The sequence below is a fragment of the Schistocerca americana genome, chromosome X (genome assembly GCF_021461395.2).
Source record: "Schistocerca americana isolate TAMUIC-IGC-003095 chromosome X, iqSchAmer2.1, whole genome shotgun sequence".
NCBI classification, from domain to species: Eukaryota; Metazoa; Arthropoda; class Insecta; order Orthoptera; family Acrididae; genus Schistocerca; species Schistocerca americana.
The window spans coordinates 685,370,603-685,386,036 of record NC_060130.1 but is presented as its reverse complement, the minus strand read 5'-3'; the positions used below and the strand labels follow the sequence as shown (position 1 = coordinate 685,386,036).

Below are 15,434 nucleotides of genomic sequence, written 5' to 3'. Positions count from 1 at the left end.
AGATTTCGCCTAATTTTATGCAACCCCATGTAACGTAACTGTCGTGTATTTGCTTCATGAGAATTTCTCGACTGCACGCTGCAGGGGCAATGAGGACGACCGTGCAGTGTCTTCGGCGGAAAGTGTTTGATCATCCACTGTAAAACCTGGACTTGGTCCCTCTGACGTTCATCCTGCACACACGAACCACTGGCTGCGAAGACAACGTTCTCGCACAGACAATGAGCTGCAGACGATCGTAGAGAATTTGCAGAAAACACAGGTGGGCGCCTTCTGTGAAAGGGTATTGGAAAGTTTGTACATCGTTACAACAGATGTCTGAAGACGAAGCGGCGATTATGTAGAGAAGCAGTTGGAAGGTGTAGCTATATGCTGCAAATAAAACCTTATTGATTTCCACTGCGTTTCCCATTTGGGGACCGATCGGATTCCACTTAACGAATAACCCTCTTGTATTTTGAATACATAAAAACTTTCGTCCCTGGAAAGGTTAGCCGAATTAAAATACCTTTTGACGTATGAAATCTTCTCGGGAGATCATCCGAGTAGTGATTTCTTCTTGCCGCAACGTTTAGATTAGTTTCGTGCCCATCATCTTCAGGCTTTAAGATGATGGGTACGAAAAGAATCGAAACGTTGCAACAAGACATCATTTGGCTGGTCACCGACAAGATTCCATCATTGGAATACTCAGAGAAAGTATGCAGTCAGACGTTTTGTCACTCGTTACGTGTATTCGTATCATACTTTTTTGTTAACACACACAAACTATAAATGTCCACATCGAATATCCTTGTCAGACGGTTCAAGCTGTTTCGGCAGTACTGCAAATGGAACAAAATATGCATGGTTTGTTATCTTTTCAAAATGTGTGAAATACTGAATTAGAGGGAGAAAATTGTAAGAGCGCTACAATGCTAATTAACAATTTCCAGTGTAAAATAAAAACAAAAGTTTAAAAATAACTATTTTCCCTTACTTCACCCTCTGTCTATATTCTATAGAGTGTGTACAAGTAATTCTTTTCAGCAGATTAATGCCAAAATATGATTTTGTGGAACGTTAGGAGTGGAATCATACCTATACTATGCTGAAGAATGTGTGGAGGTCCACCGTGTCCACTACGGCTGAACTAAGTATAGTGTGAACTAAGAAAATTTTAGGGTGGTGCTCCTAATACTCTGTTCTTACAGTAGCAGCATTGTTTCTGCTGATTCGTGTAAGGAAATTTTACCTCACTGGAAATAAAATCTTAAAATTTCAACATAGATATCTTGAAGGGTAAGGACCAGTGTGCATTTTTCCGTTTTACACTCCATCTTATGGGATATTGCTGCTGACACTAATTGCGGACGTTTTTGTTATACTGTCTGAAAACGTTAGACAGATACTGATAAAACAGAATGAAAAGTTATTTAAATTGACATTTTGTCTTTAGCTAGCGAAAATCTGTGGGGCAAATTAGCTTCGTCTCTGACAGTCTTGGCTAACAGTGGCAAGATGATAGCCGGAAAAATATATAAATTTCGAAGTGTGCCATGACCGAATATTGAAACGCGACCTTCTAACAAGGGAACCTCCCCATCGCACCCCCTCTCAGATTTAGTTATATGTTGGCACAGTGGATAGGCCTTGAAAAACTGAACACAGATCAATCGAGAATACAGTAAGAAGTTGTGTGGAACTATGAAAAAAATGAGCAAAATATACAAACTGAGTAATCCATGCGCAAGATAGGAAACATTAAGGATAATGTGAGCTCAGGAGCGCCGTGGTTCCGTGGTTAGCGTGAGCAGCTGCGGAACGAGAGGTCCTTGGTTCAAGTCTTCCCTCGAGTGAAGAGTTTTAATTTTTTATTTTCAGACAATTATCTGTCCGTCCTATGGATTTGACGGTCTACACACGGAAAGACCGTGTTCGCAGGAGAGCTTCTGTAAAGTTCGGAAGGTAGGAGACGAGATACAGTCAAAAGTAAGGCTGTGAGGACCGGGCGTGAGTCGTGCTTCGGTAGCTCAGATGGTAGAGCACTTGCCCGCAAAAGACAAAAGGTCCCGAGTTCGAGTCTCGGTCGGGCATACAGTTCATACAGTTTTAATCTGCCAGGAAGTTTTTTATCCTTGATGTAGCCTATGTTGCGTATTGACTACTCAGTTTGTATATTTTGCATATTTTTTTCATAGTTCCATATAACTTGTTCCTGTTTTCTCGACTGATCTGTGTTCAGTTTTTCAAGGCCTATCCACTGTGCCATCTTATAACTAAATCTGAGGGGGGTGCGATGGGGAGGTTCCCTTGTAAGTATAACAGTGTAATAGGAATACAGTAGTAATAAATGTAGATTTTGCACTGCAATTCCGTCGTTAAAATTGGATTAGACTGCAGGTGGGTGCATCTGAATGGCGTAGTCGGACTGCAGAGGGTGGTGTGGCGTCGGCTGCTTTTTTCTCTGGACGCGAAGGTGGCGTGTCGCGTTGTAAGGCTGCCGAAGGCCGCTAATTGGATCGTCGGAGGCCGCGGTGGGCGCCGGCCGCCGGCCGCCGCCAGGGCTGCAAGCTTACGCAATAGTGGACGCCGCTCCTACAGCGAAGAAGCTCATAACCGTTATAAGTGGCCTCTAAAATATATATATCCCTTCCCTGAGAGACTTCAGACGCATTTCCTGTTTCGGGAGATGATTGTAATTTGGTTTTTGCAATGTGTACCTGCAGTCAGTACTAACAAATACCGCATGCGAAACCCAATGTCAGTAAAAAGGCTCCGTTTGTTTCCCATTACAAATAAAATTTTTAAAATGGAGTTTTACGTGACTGTTCGACAGAGCGTTCCCAAATTAGTGCGACATTCGTTTTAGCGATTTCTATTAACACGGGCATTAAAATATGCAGAATAATCAGTACTCCAGCAGCGAAGGACACCCTGGCCTACACTGACTGCTGCCGCCCAGTGACTGGTGGAGTACGGGTTATTCTTCGCGTTCTGCTGTCTGTTAATACAGATCGATGAAGCGAATATCGCACTGCAGCAGTATTCGACCGCTCTGTCGAAGGAGTACGTGAAATTCTGCGTTAAGAAACATTTTGTCCATAATAGAAAACAAACCGACCCCCTCCAACGACAGTGGGCGTCGCATGAGAGATATAATAAGCAGTATTCTTTAGCCCACTCATTATACACATTCCAAAAACGAAATTACGGATAGCTGCCGAAACACGAGAGAAAACGCGCCTGACCACTCTAGAGACGAAACTGATCCTTTTACAACATTTGGGGAAGAACAGCAAGGCGCGAGCGGTTCTAGGCGCTACAGTCTGGAACCGCGCGACCGCTACGGTCGCAGGTTCGAATCCTGCCTCGGGCATGGATGTGTGTGATGTCCTTAGGTTAGTTAGGTTTAAGTAGTTCTAAGTTCTGGGGGACTGATGACCTCAGTAGTTGGGTCCCATAGTGCTCAGAGCCATTTGAACCAATAGCAAGGCGGCCTTGCTGCGAGACACTAATTTAGCAACCAGGCGTATTTACGTATTGTTGTATCATCTTACACGGATACTGTTTTTGTGTTTTCGAGTGAGTTTGTGTGGTTTTTTCGTATAGAAGGCGCAGCGAAAGGTTTCACAGAGCAGAAAATTGTCAAATTCACTGCGGTTTTAAGCGCTTTGTACAAATGTTGTGAACCATTGTGGCTTGTGTTTTAACGCTTTTCGCATTCGCGATGTTTGGATGTTAGCGGATTAGACTCATTCACTTCATAGATCCAAAGTGAAGGCGATACTGTAATCCCGCTGCAGCGAGACGTAAGAATGAAGCTGCTTCGATGAAGGTGCTTGAAATTACACTAACAAGCGGTAGGCCTCAGACACAGCCACCCGGTTCTGCACATTTTGAGCTCACTTGTGTAAAACCTAAAATGGGACGACGTGATATATTGACTCAACATCTCTTCGTTTTTAAGAAAACCGCCCCTAATATTCACGACGCGTAATCGACAGGTGTGATCGATACGTTATTAGAAATAGGGCATTTTTCATCATGTTTGGGGTCCACAAACCCTCATTTTCCTAGAAATTGATGAAAAACTGTTAAGACTGCAGCTTATGTATCCATAAGATATACGCTATTTAACAATTGTGCCGCTGTCGTAGCGACCAAGGCATCTTAATGGGGAGCAGAGGACGTTTGTTACGTTCCCAGAGGTATTCAGTATTTTTTTCTTCATTTGCATATATTTTGCATCGAAATTCGTAGTAATAGGAGGGATAATACATTAAGTAAATCAATAAGAAATTGCAACAAAGTGGGCAAATGTCTCAAACTAATTGGGTTAGTAAAGAACAAAAATTTTAAACCTCGTTTAGGAAAAAATTTGCGAGTAAGACTACCCACGTTATCGCATAATGGATAAAAACCAATTCCTTTCACATTCGTACATGGCGTGGTTATTCCATCACAGCGTCTGGAAAATTGTTTGCTAAAGTTTTCCCTGTGCTTATAAGAACCTAATTAACTTGACCCTCGGCGTGTTGAACAGCTCAAACGTATAACTGACTCGTTAAAAAAATGTTGACGTCACTTGCTCAAAATCTAGGAAATCGCCAGACTCGGTTATAAAACATGTCTTCGTTACATTTTAAACCCATATTGTTGTCTGACATTGGATTGCTGAGGATGACAAATACTGTCGTGTATTGTGATGTACTAACAGATCACGATAGTTAACAGATTTGCACGGTAGAAGTAATATCGCCAAACTACGTACAAGTGTGACAGCCGTTCATTTTTATTACCAAGCTAAAAAAACTTTATTTCGAGACTTCAAAATGGCTATCTGCTTCTGGAAACCTAGTGGGAATTACACAACCGCACGGATACAATACCGATGATAACCTTTCAGCACCAATTTACGTACGCGTGGTATGCATAAAAAATTCCCCCAAAAAAGTGTAAACGAAGTCTGTTTTGCGCCGAATCTTCGGAAGGTACGATGTAGTTGCGCTGAGATTGCATTCATTGGATGATTTTGATGCTGCGAGTATATTTGTTTGGAGTGTTCTTCGAAGGAAACTGAGGGCAAGTAACAGAGTTAGAGAGCCATTGCGAAGCGACCAGGATTATATTTTTAATCCTTTGCGAATGCAAGTTCGTTGAGAAATCCATTTGCCTACCTTGTTGTTAATTTACTTAGCTTATTAACCCTCCTATTACTACAAATATCGAAACCGAAGATATACAAATGTTAAACTGCAAAACTCGTGTGGGAATGTAACATCGGTTATCTGCTCCCCAGGCAGATGCTTTGGTTGCTGCGACATCGCCGCTTATGCTGAAATGGCGCTTACATTACGAGTACATTTGCGGCAGTAGCTAAAATTTATTTCCTTGATTTTTAGGAAAATATGCATTCGTGGCCCCATTATATGATTAAAACGCTGAAGTCTCAATTACCCATCGATGGTAAGTTTTGAATCGACTGCGCATCATGAACTTCGGGGATGGTTTCCTCAAAAACGGGGGTTATCTTTAGCCAAAATAGTTTAATCTTTTGTTTCAGGTTACACACAAACGACCTGTCAAATAAGAACCGAATCGGTTGTCTGTCTCTCACGCCTTTCCCTTGCAAGTTAATACTACTACCTTTCGATCGTAATAGTTTTTTATTTGGTAAAATGTTTGTCAGTAATTAACTTCGGAAATGTCTAGCGGACACAAAAAATATATAAGTGAAAGCGGTACCCCACTGGAAGAAATTATTAGCAATAATTATATCAGTGCGTGGTGTCTGTTCTTTCGGACGAAACCACGCATTCATATAATGGACTCACCTCGATGGGCAATGAATGAATGCACCACCTTCAGTGCGGACACACCAATACGCTCGACCTCCTGTAAGAATCTCGAAGGTAGTGGTCATGGAGGACATCGATGGGCACTATGGATAGGCGGCGTTAGGTGCGAGTGTGGGTCAGCCGAGAGGCGTGCCTAGGTCGTCTGCGCATTTGCTGTGAGTTCTGTGTCCATAAGAGCAGTGGTTAATGCAACTGCTTAGGAAACAGGAAATCCCGGGTTCGAACCCCGGTCCGGGACACATTTTCACTCGACGCTGCTGATTCCACATAAAGTTCCGATGCAACTGGCATCAAAAGTTCCTTTCCTTCCCCCATCCACCTTCGATTTACAGAATATTAACCATTAATTCTATGTACGACCGTGCTTAGGAGTCATGGTAATCAACTGTTGATTCTAGTTCTTCCTTTGTCACGCACACGTGTGTGTGTGTGTGTGTGTGTGTGTGTGTGTGTGTGTGTGTGTGTGTGTGTGTGTGTGTGTTGTAAGGGGAGGGGGGGAGAGAGAGAGAGAGAGAGACCTGGCGAAAGTGCTGCTTTCTGCTCTGGCGTGTACGTGCGTGCCGCAGTTGAAAGCACAACATGAAGACATTGCAGACGCACTACAAGTCACGCTGTAAGTTTGTGCCTTTGTTTTGCCGTAAGTCTTCGCAGGAACTTTATTTATGCAATTACAGTTCGCTTAAGACTATATTCTTTTTCGTATCTCGTGGGTCTGTCACATAGCACATACAACATGATTTCTAATCTTGGTGTAATGCTTTCACCTTTACACATTCTTCTGATGTCTTCTAGATTGATATGAGAATAGTAATTACTGATTTAAACTAGTTAGCAAATAAAATAAAATACTCTTTCTTTTAAAGTTCGGTTTAATTAATAAAATGCCGAACATGTGCAGAGGTTATACGTGTGTAGTGCAGCAATGATTCGATCCATGCGTGCCATTACTTCACTGCCAAGTGTTTTGGTTGAATGGGGAATGATATCTGTAATAGAGGAAATCAGATACTCCAGCCTGGTGTTAGTCAGTTGTCTACCATAAATAGCGAAGTTACCTTTTGCACGAGGTTCGTTAAAAATCAATACGGTTATTTCTTTTAGCTAAACAGCATGGGCCGTGAGATAAAGAGCTACATTGGCGGGTTGTGTGACATCTCTCCATTCCACTCAGTCGGACTGTTGCGTTCTTTTGAGTCTGACCGTGTATGCTGAGCACGTCGAAAAAAGGTGAGATAGCAACATACGATGCGAAACTTGGAAAGTCCGCCACACAGGCCTATTATTTGGTGAAACAAGGGTAGACTGATCAATGTCTTTCACACACTCGAGGTATTTTTCAGTGTTAAAGCAGTTCAAATGGGGACTACAAGAGGTTGAAGATTAGTCATATCTAGGGCGACCTTCAGCGTCACCAACGGAGGGAAACGCTGAAAAAACGGGGATTTAATCAGAATTGCCGTCGGTTTATTATTTGTGAGGCCGTCAAAGAAACAGTTCTGCAAATTTCGGAAGAAAGTGTTTAGTATAAGAAAGTGTTTAGTATAAGAAAGTGTTTAGTATAAGAAAGTGTTTAGTATAAGAAAGTGTTTAGTATAAGAAAGTGTTTAGTATAAGAAAGTGTTTAGTATAAGAAAGTGTTTAGTATAAGAAAGTGTTTAGTATAAGAAAGTGTTTAGTATAAGAAAGTGTTTAGTATAAGAAAATTTTGTAGAAAAATTATGCCCAAGAAACGTACGCCTGTTAAGTGTTTCTGGGTAAGCATGGAATTCCTGTGGTGAAACATACACCATAATCAACAGATGTTGCTCTGTGTTAAGTTTTCGATTCCCGAAGATGAAATCGGCACTGGAAAGAACAAGATTTGAAACCGTTAAGCTGTGTAAGAGAAAGCGACGGTGACGAACGTGCTATCACAAGAAAACTTCCAACATCATTTTTGAACAGTGAAAAACTCGCATCGAGCGGTGTAAGACTCTTGGAGGAAACTATTTTTAAGCCGGTAACGAAAAGTAGTTAATAAGCAAACTTTACGTCACTAATCCGGTTAGTTCAAAAATGGTTCAAATGGCTCTGAGCACTATGGGACTCAACATCTTAGGTCATAAGTCCCCTAGAACTTAGAACTAATTAAACTTAACTAACCTCAGGATATCACACACACCCATGCCCGAGGCAGGATTCGAACCTACGACCGTAGCAGTCCCGCGGTTCCGGACTGCAGCGCCAGAACCGCACGGCCACCGCGGCCGGCTCCGGTTAGTACTCAGACAAACCTTGTATATAACTGCAACAAATGACACCTGTACTCTCGTAGTAGCACAAAATGTCGATAGAGCGTTATATACCCTTCTTTCAGTGTGGGTCATATAGCTTCATTTGTTAACAAATGGTAAAGATGGAAATTCTATAACTCCTATCCTATTCATTACAGCTCAAGAGGAGAAAATGTAAAACTAGCAAGGTTACACAGTGCTCGGACGAGCCAGTCCTTATTTTTAGGAAATGAGGCAGCCTCTTTTACCATGCCTATTGTTTAAGGCTTTTATCATGATATACATCTCTCTCTCTCTCTCTCTCTCTCTCTCTCTCTCTCTCTCTCTCTCTCTCTCTCTCTCTCTCTCTCTCTGTGTGTGTGTGTGTGTGTGTGTGTGTGTGTGTGTGTGTGTGTGTGTGTAAATCACCTTTCGAGATATCCCGCGTGGACTTTTATCAATTAGCAGAAACTGTTTTGCTGTCGTGCTGTAATCTAGTTTTTATGTATTTGTTTCAGATTCCAAAACACAATTTCCCGATGACTCGAAGATAAGGATTAGCTGCCACAAGATCAGGGGTGAGTATCTGTTGTAAGTCGCTGCTCAATGTCGTAGTGTTGAAGAGAGACGAAGACTCACCTCAGTGCTTTCCTTTCTGATTGGTTCAGTATTTCTGTTCACCCAAACTCCGTAATGAGGCCAGCAACCTGGAAATCAGAAATCGCGTAAGGTAGGCCAGATCAGAGGCGCGTACTGCTTGTGCCGCAACCGATACTGTCGGTGCCTCAAGAAACGAATACGAAATATCAGGCGTGACGCCCAGTATGCGCTGCAGGCAACGCGCGCTGAGGCATGTGGGTTTCCGTAATCAGCGATCTCCGTTTCTCGTCAAATCTGGCACAAGATTATTCATACCTAACGGCTCTTGATATGAGCCGTCAAGCTGAATCTTCAGCGTCGGAAGCCGTTCAGACAAAGCATAAATCCCGGTAAATTCGAAGAGGAGCCGGCACATAGCAGCAGCTCCGTCTTAAAAACAACTGTGCACAACGCACTTATTAGCTGTCATCATACTACACTTAACATTCATGATATAGTAGCGTTCCTAATCTATTGTCACATAATGGTCAGTGTAGCTATAATTATATGCATCACACATTCTTTAATACCATTTGGTGTTGGTCTGTTGCCTCTGCCAGGCACTTTATTGTGAATGCTAGAGTAATTACGGAGATGTAGGCTACGGATGCTTCTATTGATTTATCATTAGCAGGAGACGAACTTGTAAAATGGGTTGGCTTCAGTGATCTCTTGGCAACTTTATGGTCCCCTTTAGTTCCAAAGAGCAAGAGAATATGAATGTAGAGCACTACGTTGCTCTTAAAGAGCTTAATTTCGAAAGTGTTGGTGAAAGCATGTAGTAAATAGTGAAACTCTCGCTGCTATTACGCCCCTACCTAGTTCAAATGCAGTTATACTTCGTTCTAAAACTATTAAAGTTCCACGAGAAATAAACATAAGGAAGGCATTAACATTCAAAACCGATACCAAAGTAGATTTTACACTGTATCACAAAGAAATCCTTTCGGCGCTCAATGAACCCGGGCGTTTTCTACTTCTATGTTCGTATATGAGGTGAAATGCAATAGATATATTCCAAAAGCTACAAGTACGCCTCTTCTGACATGTTCCAAACTACAAACAGCAGTAACTCGCGACATTGAAGAATTCTTTGACTTGTTCCTGGGTAATGCTGTAGCGTTCCGCGACCGGAATCGACGCACCTCTAGCGATGTGTGGCGCACGACACAATTACGTGACAAATTACACCACTGATTAGGAATACAACGTTTATAGACGGACCCGCATCGGTTCTAAACTTCGGAAAAGTTGCAAAACAGTCTTAATGAGTGTCATCGTGTAAGCAACGGTCTCTTCTGAACATATCACTGACATATAACTAATAGGATAAGTAATATTGATCATATATCTCGGCATATGAAATACGCAAGTTTTTCTTCGGAAGACACCTGGAACTAATAAGTGTATCCGACCAGTCAGTTGTGACCAGTCAGTTGTGAGCAGGCAGTGTTTAGTAGACGTGCGGCCGCAGTGCCAACGGTGTTGCAAATCGCAGTGGAGCAACGTCTCCGAATTGTTAGACATTCCCAGAGTCTCGAGAGTAGGTGCAAAATGTCCCGCACACCCTGACAACTGAACAAAAACGACGCATGAACGCCTGTCGCTTCTTCATGGAAATGAATTTTTCTGGAAAAATCATCACGAGCAACAAGACTTGTTATTATCAATACGAACCTACCCCAAAACGACACATTGCAGAAATTCGTCTGAATGGTCAACGTTTGGCGACACAACCGAAATTCATGCCATTGCGATGCTCGAGTTGAACATCATCCCAAAGGAGGATTTATCTGACTGTTCCACGTGGTTGTGTGAACATATGTGTATTTTATTACATTGGGGGGGAGATAATGTTGAACACCTGAAGCATTAAAAACAACCATCTTAACATTTCTCTAATTTTACTATTACAATCTCGGATGTCTTGGACTGACGGGGCTATGTGCTACTTTCAAAAGCAAATTTCAAGAACTTAAACTAACGATCCACTGCACCTATTTTGTTCACAAACATGAAATTCGCGATCCGTGCTTCAGTTGCATTTTATCGCCTAGAATGGGTTGTATGTGTCTCGGTACTTCATATCATTGTCAGTATTTGCTTTATTTTCCAAATGGAGGTCAATATTTAAATAACGCTAAAATAGTACGCCTGTTCATGGTAACAGAACTATTCATTGCGCCTTGACACCTAAAAATACTCTAGGAAACATCAGTAGTACAAATGTCTGGAACGTCCTTGAATCAACCTACATGGTTACTGCAAACAAAATGCTGAACCTATCACCAAATTTTTCAAACAAATCTATTGAAAATAAAAGCAAACTGAAATAAGATCGACGTTGTAATTTGTTACGAATAGCGCAGGCATCAGCGGGCAGTGAAGACAGTATATAGCAGGGTACCATAACTGGTAGCAAAGTGCTTGTATCCACTGCGCAAATCAAAGTATGGATCCTGATGGTCCCTGTCGGTAGTTTAAAAGGCTGCTGTAACTTGAATATTACTTACAGCAAATATTTGAGGTTCTCTTGGTGGGACTGAATGTTTTTGTATTTCCAGTAGAGTTGACATTCAACGTGCTATATGACGTCGACTGATGTCTTCCAGTTTCAGGTGCGTTGGTCTTGCGTGTGCCTATCGTCTCGAGTTCAACATGTTTCGTAAAGCACATGTTCGCTGTATTGCATTGTTCAATCCCTCAGTGGGGCTCCGTGTTTCTACCACGTGCTGATCTCAAAGATCGCGAATTGAGGATAATCTTTATAGTTGCCCAACTATGTTTTACAGACAGTGGTATATTTCTTTAGCGCAATCGTGGCCGTACCTTAGAGGACAGGGTGTGCTCTTAATGAGATCATGATCACGTAGCCCCCCACCCGCCCCAGGAGAGGAATATACCACTTTTTTTCAGCCTTCAATTCCTGTCACACTTTTCTCTTTCCGTAATCTGCAGAAAACAGTAACTTGAAAACACGAGTAAAATGAGTTTGGCAGACAAGACACAAGCAAAATGGCTTTCTAATTTTACGTTCAGGGGAATTTCTGCAACGTAAGCCCTGCTAGAGTTCTGAAATAAGTGGTAACTACTTTCAAATTGTTGGGTATTTCTGTCGCGGTACGTTGAAGTTCCACTCATACTGAACTCGTTTATTATAACACATTGATTCGTATACTACAGAACATGTTGCCCTCATGGCCGCCAAAAGCGGAATAATTCTTCTCCTTGCTCTGACTCCTTCCCACACCCACAGCATGATGTCACATCCGCCAACAGATACAAATTTGAATTTATCACCACATATTAAACGGGATGCCGCATAGACGTCTCAAAGAAGTGAAAACAACGCACAAACGGGTGTGAACTGTGTTACAACAAAGGAATTAAAGAGCCAAACCTTCCAAAACGGAACGCAAGAGTCATAATACGTGGTACTTGGGTAGAGCAAATACGAGTTACGTACGTCTGGAGGTGCCCTCCTTACACTTCGCTGTAGCAGACGGACGTTAACCACGACACAGACGCAGATTTGAATACAGCGAATAGACACGTCAGTGACCGGACGGATAGATGATAATATCATGAAAAAAAGGGGCACAAGGGAGATTTGAACACGGATCTTCCTCTTCGGAGTCCAACACCGTGACCACACAACACGACGCCCTGACTATTCAAATTCGCTAGATGTTGCACACATTAACCTTTGGGCGTTCACTGTTTCTATTTCTCCTCCTTTTTTCCCACAGTTCAGTACACCTTTTTCCTGTTTTCAAGCTTGATCAGTGTTCAGGTTTTGACTGGCTACCAATTGGGCTATCTTGCCACTAAATTTGAGGGGAGTGCGGTGGGGGTCTCCCTTGTTAGAATCTACCAGCGACAGACATGACTTCGCATGGGTAGCATTAAGTATCTACGGCCAGACGACTCGGGTGGCGTAGCACATTTTGTTTGCGGGCCGCTGCGTAGAGTTCAAAACAAATTTCAAACACAATCATCAATTTCACATAACCTACGCGATGTAAGCACCGAACGGCAGGTAAGTTTCCTGGCGTTTTGAGAGACCTGTTACAGCAATGATGGGAGCACATTGTGATTTAAGTGATACGTTTACAACCAATGTAAATAATGTATGCGAATCACGCCTGATCTACATATTCAGCTCGCGCTACGGAACTCCTCTTGTGAAACTTGGTACGCACTGTGATGCATTGTTGAGTCTCATTGCAGCAATTCTTTGTCTTCGACACTCTATGGCAGACTACTTCGCCGTACCATGCAAAGAATCGTGTCCACGTCTAGGTTTGATTCAAGGAAAGCAGAAAGCTTAAAGTTAAGTCATCTGCTGCACTGCTGAAAGAACGCAATGTGCGTAAACGAAACAAAGATAAAGTTTTTCGGAAAACTTTATTGTAGCATAAAAAGTAAAACGACACATTTTGGATTCGCATGCTTTTTCGCTCTGCAATTGTTCCAAAAAGATTGCAGGGAAACTATTGGTTAAAAATATCAGATTAGTTAAAATTTTAAGTACCACATAACAACCTGACAAGGTGGTTACCTTTCCGTTATTTGTCATATTTATTACAGTGCTTCAAAGTTCAGGAACTTACTACTGATCGTTCGAAGAATTTTCAGTGAATTAAAAGTGAGAATTGGGATGGCTAATCTGAGTGATTCAGAAGCTGGCAGTCCGAAATTGTATTTCAAAATGCGTATCTCCAACTCATTGAGAGGTGAATGCTAGGTTGAAAGACAGTGCGATAAAAGTGATCCAACCACAATTTGGTTTCCTGTTTTTGTTTCCAGCCACACGCTATACTGCTAGACCACCACGCCAGATGTAAACTAGTTCACACACCGTGTTGTCGAGGCACTGCTGCTCTCTCGAGCTAGGGCGACTGTTAGTTAGGTGGCAATGACATCGTTGTCCCACATTTAATTCACTTAATTCAGACAATTTGGACGAAATATTTAAGATTCATATACAGAAACCTTCCTCGTGAATGTGTGTCTATTGATTAGCTTGCGTATATAGACGGACGTGACTGACTTCAATTTACATACGGAGAGATTGTGATGTTGAAAGCGTTTGTTAAGTACAGTTGCGGGTTACCTTAAGTGTTTGCTTTGACATTCTTCACACTAACGGAATGCTAGAGGATAAAATACTGTTAGGACTGTAGCAACCAAAGTGACAGCTTGCATGGGTCGTCGTCTTCCAGGTGAGCCACCTTCAGCGGATCTCCCTAACCTCCCAATCACCCACAGAGGCTTCTCACAATGTCGCTCAAGTTATCTCTCAGAACAGCCGGTGAAGGTAAAGATCTCATCGGTGCTGGGCCAAAACTGTCCTCAATCCGTGTCCGGCACACAGGTTAAACGTGCGACCGATGTTAGAACGTGATATTCCAGCTGCATGAAGAATGAAAATTGATCACGCTCAAAATTTATCTGTACAATTAATATACTTACAACACGTATGCCACTAAAATTAGATACATTTAACAGAGAAGTTACTGAAAATTTTGTGCTAGAAATACTTCCGTAAGAATAAAAAGCTGCATTATTGGCCGGTAATACATTAATTTCACACACGGTGCAAGGAACAAGTTCCTCCCTCATATTGTTGCTTTCAATAGTTACGACGCGGCGGTTCTTATCGCAAGCGCTAAATTTGGCACGTATTGTAGCAGATAAAATTCCGGCAGGCGAGACAGAAATGCAATAAAGCGGGTGGTACGTGGCGCTGCTGAGAGTCAGCGCTCGGCTCTCGGTTTACCTCTGGCACGGAGTTACTGCTATTTTTATCCGGGCGGGCCCACCTCGAGCCGCGGGTAGGCCCTGCTGCCGCCGCTACACTTAACAATATCAATTTACACCGACCTCCTTATCCCGGCTACCTCAATTTCAAGCTGAACCCAGGTTAGCTACGAAGTTGTACTTTCGCTTGGCCAACGCTCGTAACTTCCGAAACTATTGACTAGTGACATAATGAAGCGATCTCAAGAATCAGCATTTTACCATAGCTTTTAGCGCATCACAATTACAACAAATTTAATTATTTCTGTCTATCCTTAACACGTCGTGCGCTGCTGTTTGTTAAAGGAGTGAGTCGACCAGGAAATAATTTTTTGCTAGAGTCTGATATGCGAATATTGACACACCAACATATGTAAAAGCTTTCTAAACGTCCTGCCTACAGACCATAGTTTTTGAGTGTGAGAGAGGTATAAGCGACCATGTTGTTACGAAAACAAAAATACAATAAAGTTTGTGTGTCGTTGACCTGACACAGTAAAAATCAAGTCGAGACACATTAAAAATATGTTCAAATCCGACAAACTCAGAACTGAGATCGTAGCTCGAAGAAATCTTCAACCGCGATCTAGAAAAGCCGGCCGCGGTGGTCTAGCGGTTCTAGGCGCTAAATCCGGAACCGCGCGACTGCTACGGTCGCAGGTTCGAATCCTGCCTCGGGCATCGATCTGTGTGATGTCCTTAAGTTAGTTAGGTTTAAGTAGTTCTAAGTTCTAGGGGACTGATGACCACAAATGTTAAGTCCCACAGTGCTCAGAGCCATTTGAACCATTTTGATCTAGAAAAGGACGTATCAAGTAAAATACAGACAGCGAAGACCCACCTTGACGTAATGGCAGCATACGGAGAAAGTTTCGAGAACAGACTACCATACACTCGCTGC

The 15,434-nt window shown here is 42.4% G+C and overlaps 1 protein-coding gene across 4 annotated transcripts in view; it reads left to right on the top strand.

Annotated features, from left to right (window-relative positions):
• LOC124555120 (plasma membrane calcium-transporting ATPase 2) overlaps nucleotides 1-15,434 on the top strand; it is a 370,405-nt gene that overhangs the window by 161,996 nt on the left and 192,975 nt on the right. For all 4 annotated transcript variants that reach the window (XR_006968519.1, XM_047128924.1, XM_047128923.1 and 1 more), the window contains exon 3: nucleotides 8,611-8,670. The gene's annotated coding sequence lies outside the window, so the exon portion shown is untranslated. The remainder of the gene's footprint in view (nucleotides 1-8,610; nucleotides 8,671-15,434) is intronic.